Source organism: Anopheles arabiensis, chromosome 3, assembly GCF_016920715.1.
Source record: "Anopheles arabiensis isolate DONGOLA chromosome 3, AaraD3, whole genome shotgun sequence".
Taxonomy (NCBI): Eukaryota; Metazoa; Arthropoda; class Insecta; order Diptera; family Culicidae; genus Anopheles; species Anopheles arabiensis.
In genome coordinates this window covers 72,915,423-72,924,809 of record NC_053518.1, presented here as the reverse complement: position 1 = coordinate 72,924,809, position 9,387 = coordinate 72,915,423, and positions in this window count along the sequence as shown.

Genomic DNA, 9,387 nt, shown 5'->3' with positions numbered 1-9,387 from the left:
GGGATTATTGCACCAAAGCTTAACAAGCTAGCGATACAATGCCATGATGATGCCTGCCAGGTTGAAGATATCGTTCTGTTTTGTGTTCAATGAACGGAGGGTTAATATTTTTATGATGTCCCATCGAGTGATTATCATACATATGTGCATAGGGGGAGGAAGCAAACAATATTTGATTTTTTAATCTCTTTTACAACTAATCGCTTCGTAATAGTTTGATTCCGTTACCTGTAAGGGACAGCCACCACTGCCTTCAGATTTCTAAAATTTAGACCACAAAAAAACTCCAAACAGTAGGTCTTGTGTCGGTGAAATCATAACAGCCTGCAGTCCAACAGTACAAGAGCAACACAACAAAACACACCCAACTACTCAACAGCATAACATTACATGTATAGCCATGTAAAAAGGGTCTCTGTTTTGGATTCGATGCTACGAAGTTTTACATTGTCTGAAAACCCCGAAAAACGATGCCCGAACAACATACTACTCACTCGACTGCCGACTTTCTACACACACACACACACACACACACACACACAAAACATACACACAAGCTCCTCTCCCCTAACATTTCCGCATGCGCTTGTTTGTCTCACCCCTATCGGGGAGCTACCATTCCTGGAACGGCTAGTAACACTTCTTGCAAACGAAAACATTTTCCTTGGAGCGCATTCTTTCATGTGAGAATTTTAAATATTTACCCAACAACGTACACTGGAAGACACTTGTTCCAAGAATTCCACCCCCGGCTCCCGAGATCCGTTTCCATACGACCCGGCATTGATCCTGTACGGAACATTGTGGGCTCTTCAAACATGACCGTCCTAGAACTGAGAAGTTTGCCGTAGCTTGACCTACCCCAACAAAACCCGTAACCCGCTACACACCCACTACGTGGCGAGCCGAACGAGGAATTGAATCCAATGGATCGGAAAATAAACCATCCACAAACCACTCTGCCGATTCAGTGCCCCACCTTCGCCTGGGCAAAGGGTTTTGCCTTCGCCCTTTCCCCCACCGGAAGTATGCGTTCCTTTCGTCCCTTGCGCCGCGCGGGCCCTAAGAATGTGAGGGAATTTTGGTCGATTTACTATCAGTGTTTACATAAATATGAAGCATGTGTTGTTGGCGGGCGTTGCTTGCTGGAGAGCAACGGGGAGGAAGCAGCAGAGCATATTTGCATTTTTGCCAACTTGCACACACAGTAGTCAAGAGCTCTCGGAGGTGCTTCGTAGTAAGGGATTCCAATTGGACCGGCCAAAGCCTCGGATCCGCTCTGCACTCTGTGTTTCTTCTGTGAGTGGTCGGGTTACGCTTCGACTAAGAGCCCCCAAGGCAGGCACTCAGTAACTTCATCAGGCTCAATATCTCTCCTTTGCAGTGAATGTGGTGGAACCAGCCTTGTTCCTTCCGGGTAAAACCCGATGCGATTGTTTCCAGCCCGGAGTAAAACCATAAGGCACGGATAATGAAGAACAGCATCTTTTTACCGTGAAGTCTTCCGTGTGGCGGCTTGCAGTTTATGTGAATCGATTGTGGAAAGTTTATTTTACCTCCACCGCTTTCGATAAGAGCATCTCTTCATTGAAAGGGAAAAAATACGAGCGAGCATAAGAACGAGATTCTTTCCTTATTTAAAGTTCATGCTTTCAGTTGCGAGAAAGTCACTTCGTCATGGCCGTAAAGCACACGGGGCCGGAATGATGATTGGGCAAAGATCGGCCCGGGTGGTAAAATTCTGCAAAGTTATCTCTTTACGCTGCTTCACCTTCCCCTAGCCCCTAGCACCTTAAACGACCGTTTGGTAAAAAAGTTTATCGACTCCCCCGAGGAGCACGGAAATATCCTCCCCTCCCCACCCGCCACTTAGAATAGACCCCACGCCTGCTCTCCCCTTCCACAAGACTTGGTGGACCGCTAACGAACACTTGTGTTTTCCCTTGTTGACGAACCGAGAGAGGAAGGCCAACTTTATAGCGTCCCGGGGTCCCGGGGTTCCTGCGGCCGGACCTAATGAATATCTGTGACAGGACACAATTAGTGACTTTTTCTCCCTCCCTCCACTGACCGGTGAAACTTTTCCGTCAAAGGATGTTTCACTCCCTGCGCTGACCGATCCTCCGGCACCGTTGGGCGTATATTTATGGTGTATAAAAAAATGTAGCAAAAGTAGGATAGAGATACGTGAGCAAAAGTGCCTGCTTTCACTTTTCGACATTTGGGCGATCTATGAAACGTTGATAATGACATATTTGTAGCAAATTGGATGATAAACAGGGATGGCGTATTCGATCGGCAAGGTTGAAAGTGCCTTTACCTTTACGATTTACGACAAGCTCAGCAGGGAGCTTTTTTTTGAAAGCTAAGTTATTTTAGATGGGTTATACAATTTCGAATCTTTTCTGAGTTTTATTTATCGCTTAATCAATTTCTTGTACTATTTGGATCGTATGGTTTCTTTGATTACCATCGTCTATACTTCACTACGAATCTTGATATTGATCTTGGTAGATCAAATCTTGAGAAAACAAATGAAAAACGGATGAAATAACTATGAAAATAACGATAAAAGACCACTCGTTGGAAGTTGTTCAAACTCTTAAAACATATATTACAACACCAATCGATATTAAGGCCAGCTATTAGACTTTTTTTTATTAACTACGATCAATGTACATCAATCATCCTTCAAGCGAAACTTAAAAGATCACCTTGACGATGCTCGAAACGAAAGATTGCTTAGTACCATTTAATATATGTTAGAAGGAGTCGCTACAATGATGGGCATATGAGGCAACTAGCAGATAAAGATGTAAGAATTAGATTGATGCGACGAAGAACTACGAGGTACTAAGCAGCATATTTGTTTATCTCGATAACTGAGAAGTGGTTGAGCAGACCTACTGTCATGGGACTGTCCCTGCTTCAGACAATGACATCATAGGCTAAATCAGGACTCATAGTTCAGCAAAATCGTGCTTACTAAAGACTTCACCAACTGCTGGGATTCATTAGACTTTTAGATGTACGAAAAAGCCCAGTGGTTCTCTATCAACACAAAAAGAGGACGAAATGTGTCAAAATCCGTGGCACGATCCTTTACCGGTCTCTCCAATTTATTGGCTTCGCGGGTGACATCGACATCATCGACAGGACAACAGCGAAGGTGTTGGCGCCTAAATGGCTGCAAGCTTATAGAATTTAAGATTATAGGAAAAGGGTACATTGGATTACGTTAGTAATAGTGTTAGCAGGACTATCAGGGTTATGACGAAAATATAAAAAGGGTTAGTAGCAATCAGACAGTGCATTCGGCAACATACTATTGAGTCGGTGTGTGAGGCGTACACCCGACTCAAACGCGAAGCAGCAAGAATTGGATTGAGAATCAATGCGACGAAGACGAAGTACCTGCTTACCGGAGACTCAGACCATCTGGGAAGCAGTGTATTAGTTGATGGCGACAGTCTCGAGGTGGTAAAGGAGTTTTGCTATCTCGGGACGGTCGTTACTTCGGAAAACGACATCAGGAGCAAAATCCGGAGACGCATTGTGCAGGGGAATCGTGCATATGAAGCCCATACACCGACTGCTGAGATCCAGAAGACTTCGAGCCCGCACGAAATGTGAGATATATCGCACACTGATTCGTCCAATGGTCCTCTATGGACACGAGTCCTGAACCATTCGAGCGGAGGATGCAAACGCTTTGCGTGTGTTGGAACGACGTATCCTCCGGACCATCTTTGGCGGTGTGTTCGAGCATGGAGCGTGGAGGAGAAGGATGAACCACGAGCTTGCTGAGCTGTACGTCGGACCGAGCATCCTGACGGTGGCGAAGGCTCTCAGGATACGATGGCTGGGGGATGTCATGAGGATGCCGGACTCATGCCCCACCAAAAAGGTGTTCGACAGCGACCCGCAGTTCGGCATAAGGCGCAGGGGAGCACAGCGAACTTGATGGCTGGACCAGGTGAAGCGAGACCTGTCGGAATTCGGGTGTCTACATGGAAGGGAGACTTCAGCCAGGGATCGAGCATCCCGGAGAATTGTTGTTGACCGGGCCATGTCACATCGAGAGGAAGATGTGTCAAAATATGATTCGAGCGAACGTGACCGATTCTACTAACCACATCATGAAGTACACTAATTGTGCCGTATTGATAATCGTAAAACAGCTCATTAAAATAAAGCTCCTTTCAACTACAATAACAAATACATCATCATTTATGAGCTTTAATGAACGTTTGCATAAAGCATCGTTTTTCCCCATTATAATCATAACAATGAACCCACATTAATGGTTTTGTACGCATTAAAAGGCAAATTTTTATCACAGAAGTGATTTATAGAGCGCCGCGCACGCTGAATGTACGTTATGCAAACAAACTATCATTATTCATCATCATTTAAGATAAGCAGAACGGATCTCTCTTTTGTCACCGGGAATGTTTACAAGCTTGTAAAGCGTTCCCAGTACTGATGATCATAATTAAGCAGAAGCTAAAAAAACACATCACCCTATATAGTGGATCTCTGGTGCGAATGGGCCAAACTATTCATCGAATTTCTCCCCTACTTGTCTCCCGTCGCAGATTATCGCACACAAACAAACTCCATCTTCTATGAGAAACTGGCCATATGCTGCAACTCGGTATTCCTAGCGTTACGTATCACCGCTGGAGAAAAAAACCCCTTCCACTAAGCGTGGGAAACCGTGTTTAGCTGGAGCAATTATGCAAACGTCGGCATCAACAACAACAACACAAAAAAACCTCGGTCACATTTTCCGCTTCACGCGTTTCCTTGTCGCGCACACCAGAAGTGGTGCGGAAAATTCTGCGAATTCACGCAAATTACGAGCGTTTATTGCTTTTATTTACACCAAAACGAGCAATCATCGCGCCCAGGCGGCGGACGGGGGTCGTCGTTTGGTGGTTAGTTATGGAGAAGAGTTGCGCTTTGTGCGCGCTAACTTTTTTGCTGAATCTAACTTTTGCTCTCGACTATCGCACCCCGTGCGATATACTATGCAGCCGGCGGTTTGACACCCCCGTTTCACCACAGAGTCCTGGGGGTGCGAAGCCGGTCGATAATAATCATATTACGTATCGTATGCTAAATGTTACATCAGTAAAGTTGGCAAACAAAAAAACACCAACCACCGTAACGAGTGGCAACCGTGTTTTGGCAACTAAATCTGCTGTTTTTGTTTCTACACTCTCGTTTCACCACAGTCGCAAAAACATCGGGGACATTTCATTGACACTACACACTGACGTAATTCGCGATCCCCTTTCAACGGGGGCCACACCACACCATCTCCGCAAAACCGGGGCCGCTGAAAAACGATCGTTTCCATGGACGGCGGGACGTGAAAGCAAAGTATAAAGGATCGTTAGTGCGCTAAAGTACGAACAAAAACAAACACAAACTCACAAAAAAATAGCAACCAGCGCACAACTTTTTTGCATACCGTCAGCCATGAATGAAAAATCCGGAAAAGCGCCGTAAAAAGAGAGTGTGCAGTAAATTGGAGATATTAAAAAAAGTGCTCTAAAGCTACTGTGTGTGTCGCATTCACGCTGGGTGTGTCCTTTTTCGTCCAGCACTGGCCTTTTGGGGTGTGAGAGGGAACGGGGCACCTCGTCTGGTGACACTCATAAACTTAACAAATTTCCCACTCTTATCTCGGCCAGCGCCTGCAAAAGGTAGATGTTTTTTTTTTTTTTTTGGTTCGTCCTTTCCCATCCATTTCTGTTCATCCCTTCTGGCACACGCTTTGACACAACCGTGTGCCGAAAGGAAGTAACCGAGAGAACCTGGCACCGCACTTACACGCACCGTGAGCGCCATCTATCGCAATACGCTTTAACTTGGGGAGCGGGAATTGGGGCCTCGGCACGTACTCGGCACGTACCCGGCAACGTAAAAGTCAGCTCGTGCTTTAAAGCTCCATACTTTGCACCGGAACGCATCACACGCCGGCCCACTCGGCGCGCCCAACGTTACCATGTCAATATCAAGATTTACTTCCTTCGTTCCGACGGCAAGCCATCGAGAGTTGTGCCGTAGAGCATACCGCGGCATCACTTCGCACGTAAAGGTGTCCGCTGTTTCGTGCAGCGCCAAACCGGGAAGCCCGAAAGCCGGACACTAACTATTCTTTCATGCATGCAATTTGGTTCTTTTTGCTCGTGTCTGCATACCCGCTTACACACAAAGCGTCAATTCACGATATCCATCGTTTAGGAGACGGTGTGTTCCTTCAGCATCATAACATCGGAACGCTCCAGCACGCTTCACGGTGCTCTGCCGACTTCAAGTAGCCGGTTGAGTGAACAGTGGACGATGATAGTCGTCTTTTTTTTTTTGTTCGACGGTTCTCTCAATGTCGTAAAATGTTGAAAATGCAGTTGAGTCATAAAGTGTGTCAAAATTGAGAATCAATCTTACAAGCGAAGCGTGAACAATGTCTGGGAAAGAATGCTTTGGAGGTGCTTTTAAAAATGCATTCCGAAGCGCAAAGAGTGCTTGGCGAGTTATTTCTGAAACCATAGAAACGAGTGGCGGTAAAAAAGAGATTTTGAAGCATGTTAATATTGAACTCGAATATTTCGCTTAGTATCACAATTCCTGGAATTAAGAGATATTTCAGATTACTCTAAAAGTTTCTTGCCGATCCACACCTTAGTTTAACAAGATGCTTAAAAGTCTTGTTGCTTGAAAAATGCTTGCTTAAAAAATTTTAGTCTCCTAATTGAGATTTGTGAACTTCAACTTTAAAATCAATTTTCAGCAGCAAATTATTCTTCTTATATCTCTTATATATCTTATATCTCTTATATCTTATATCTCTCTTATCTTATATCTTATATTCTTCTTATATCTTGAATATTTTAATAATGAATTATTGAAGGCTCCAATTGAATTCTTCTTACTTCAGTACGATCCCCACAAGTCTTTCAGCTATTCAATTGTTTCGCATCTAATACCTACTATCTACTCAAATAATCAGCCTCAAAATAAATTGTTGCACTGATACTGATAAAACGTAAAACGATTGCATTTTCCTACCGTAATCTTCATTTTTCATACACACACACAAATCCAATAACCCTATCAATCGGTCCTGATTGTGACGAAAATGTCCCATTTCTGCTTCGACGTAATATTTCTTCAAAACAATCGAATACAGATGGAGGAATATTCCAGGACCATTCCAAAACATTCAATTTGCATATCCAGCTCCCGGATCGGCTGTCGACGATTGAACACATTTGTAAACTCCGTACAACACGTAAGAAGCAAAACAATTTAGCATACCTACACACACTGCCTGTTTGTTTGTGAACCCTCCAAAAAGAAAAACAAACCCCCTTTGCGAAACAACCACCATCGGGCTAAGGTTGCACAAATGCACCGACATAATAAATGGATTCGATAGGGCACCGTCACAAAACGCTCGGTCTATCTAACCATTACGTTCCTTTTCTTTTGTCACCCAAACCGAAGAAAATAACAGAGCGACGACTTTCGTTTGTGCGAGGGAAAGTAAAGCGGGTGCCACTTTTTCTAGCCACCTTTACGAAGTGTTCTGTCAGTGGCAGGGGCCAACACCACACATTGCTAAACCTCAGTCGCTGCTGCGTTCACATTGCTCCTTAGAACTGCATCCAACCGTCTCGAAGGAACGGCCCCGAGACAGAGACAAAGTGAACATGTAAATATCTTCAAATCAGAAGACAATCCACTGCTGGTGCTGCAACACCACTATTGCCGGCAGATGGCAGATAAGTGAAGTCTCAGTGAAATTCCAAATGCCATTTTGTGCGGTGTGCTTGCGCCCGCCCGCAATTCCAACATTATGGTGTATTTTCTGGGCAGATTAAGAAACATGCCGATATTGCCTTGGGGTTGGGTGTGATTTTAGGTGCGCCTTAAAGGATTCCCGCACGATCCCTTAAACACCACTCGAGATGGGACTTCACCAGCACGGTGGTGGTGGCAGTGGGAGCACTGTTCCGTGGCGCTTTGTGGCTTTGTTAAGGTTTGTAAGCAAACAGTGGAAAGCGCTAGAAATAATGATGCCCGTGCGCCTGGAACGGTCCGCACTATCGTAAATAGTATGGTCAAGCTGCACGTGCTCGCAGCGAGCGTTGAATAGTAGAGTTGTTTAGTGTTGCGTTACGTCCAAACTTTTGAGAAAAGTGTATGTTAAACATATATTTTAAAATGTGGTCTTTCACAACATCTAATTTATTAGCATTTACTTAAAATTACGACTTTACCAACAGATATTTCTATCTCATGTCAAGCAGCGTTCTACTTAAACACTAATTACGTAATTTTACAACAGATGGCGCTAGTAGTAATTGGCACTAAAATTTGACAGCTACAAAACTTCAACCTTTGTCTCGATTTTAAAACGAGTCTTAACATTACTTCAAATGAAACCAGTGTGCATCTTTGCCGCAACCAACCAGTGCCTGCTGATGCACTATTTATGAACAGCTCCAATACAGCCATAAGTACCCCAAAGCCCGGCACGAACAAAAGGTTTGCTGCCCAGCAATACGCAGAGAGCGCAAGAAATTGAATCATATCCTTCGGCACCGAAAGGGGAAAAGAAAGTATCCCTTCTGATCTTATGGATCATTCCGCGAGCCATGACGACACGACGAGATGCACTCGCTCTTCTCTCGCTCCAACCCGCGCTTGGTCAGTAGTAACAGTCCGGAGCTGTATATATTTCCTTGGCCTGCCTGAATGTATGTCGACACGTGGGAGGACGGGTTACACATCCAGCGACCAAGCGACCGTTGAAATGGAGAGTACGGCGAGATAACGGCGAGATATACAACAACCAAAACCACACACAAAAAACAACCCACAACCAACGAACAAAGCAAGATGTTCGCTTGCTTGCTCGGTCGCGTTGTGTGGTGGTTGGTGGTGTGCGGTTTTGTCAATAAAATTTATCATCCCGTGCAAAAATGACTTTTCTTCGCGTGGTTGCGGCGCTTTTTCACGAGCAGCACACGAAGGGTTTGGTGGTTTTCGGGCTTTTTCATACGCACGTGAGTGGCGGTAGCAATTCGGTGGGTGGTGTAAGTACCCGTAAGGATAGTGTTGTTGCCCGGATTACATAGATATGTAGGTGAAGGGGGATGATGACAAAAAAAACCCCGACCCGAGCGCATCTTCAAACAAAAACCCGTACTACCGGTGTGTATGCGTGCGAGACTCCGTAGCAGGCAGCAGCCGCTGTTTTTACGAGTACCTTTCTCTTATTATCCTTTTTTACTCCCGGGTTTTTCATGTACCCGTTGGTGTTTCAGTGTACAGCCAGAAGAAAGGTGAAAGTAAAGTTTTATTGTTTTC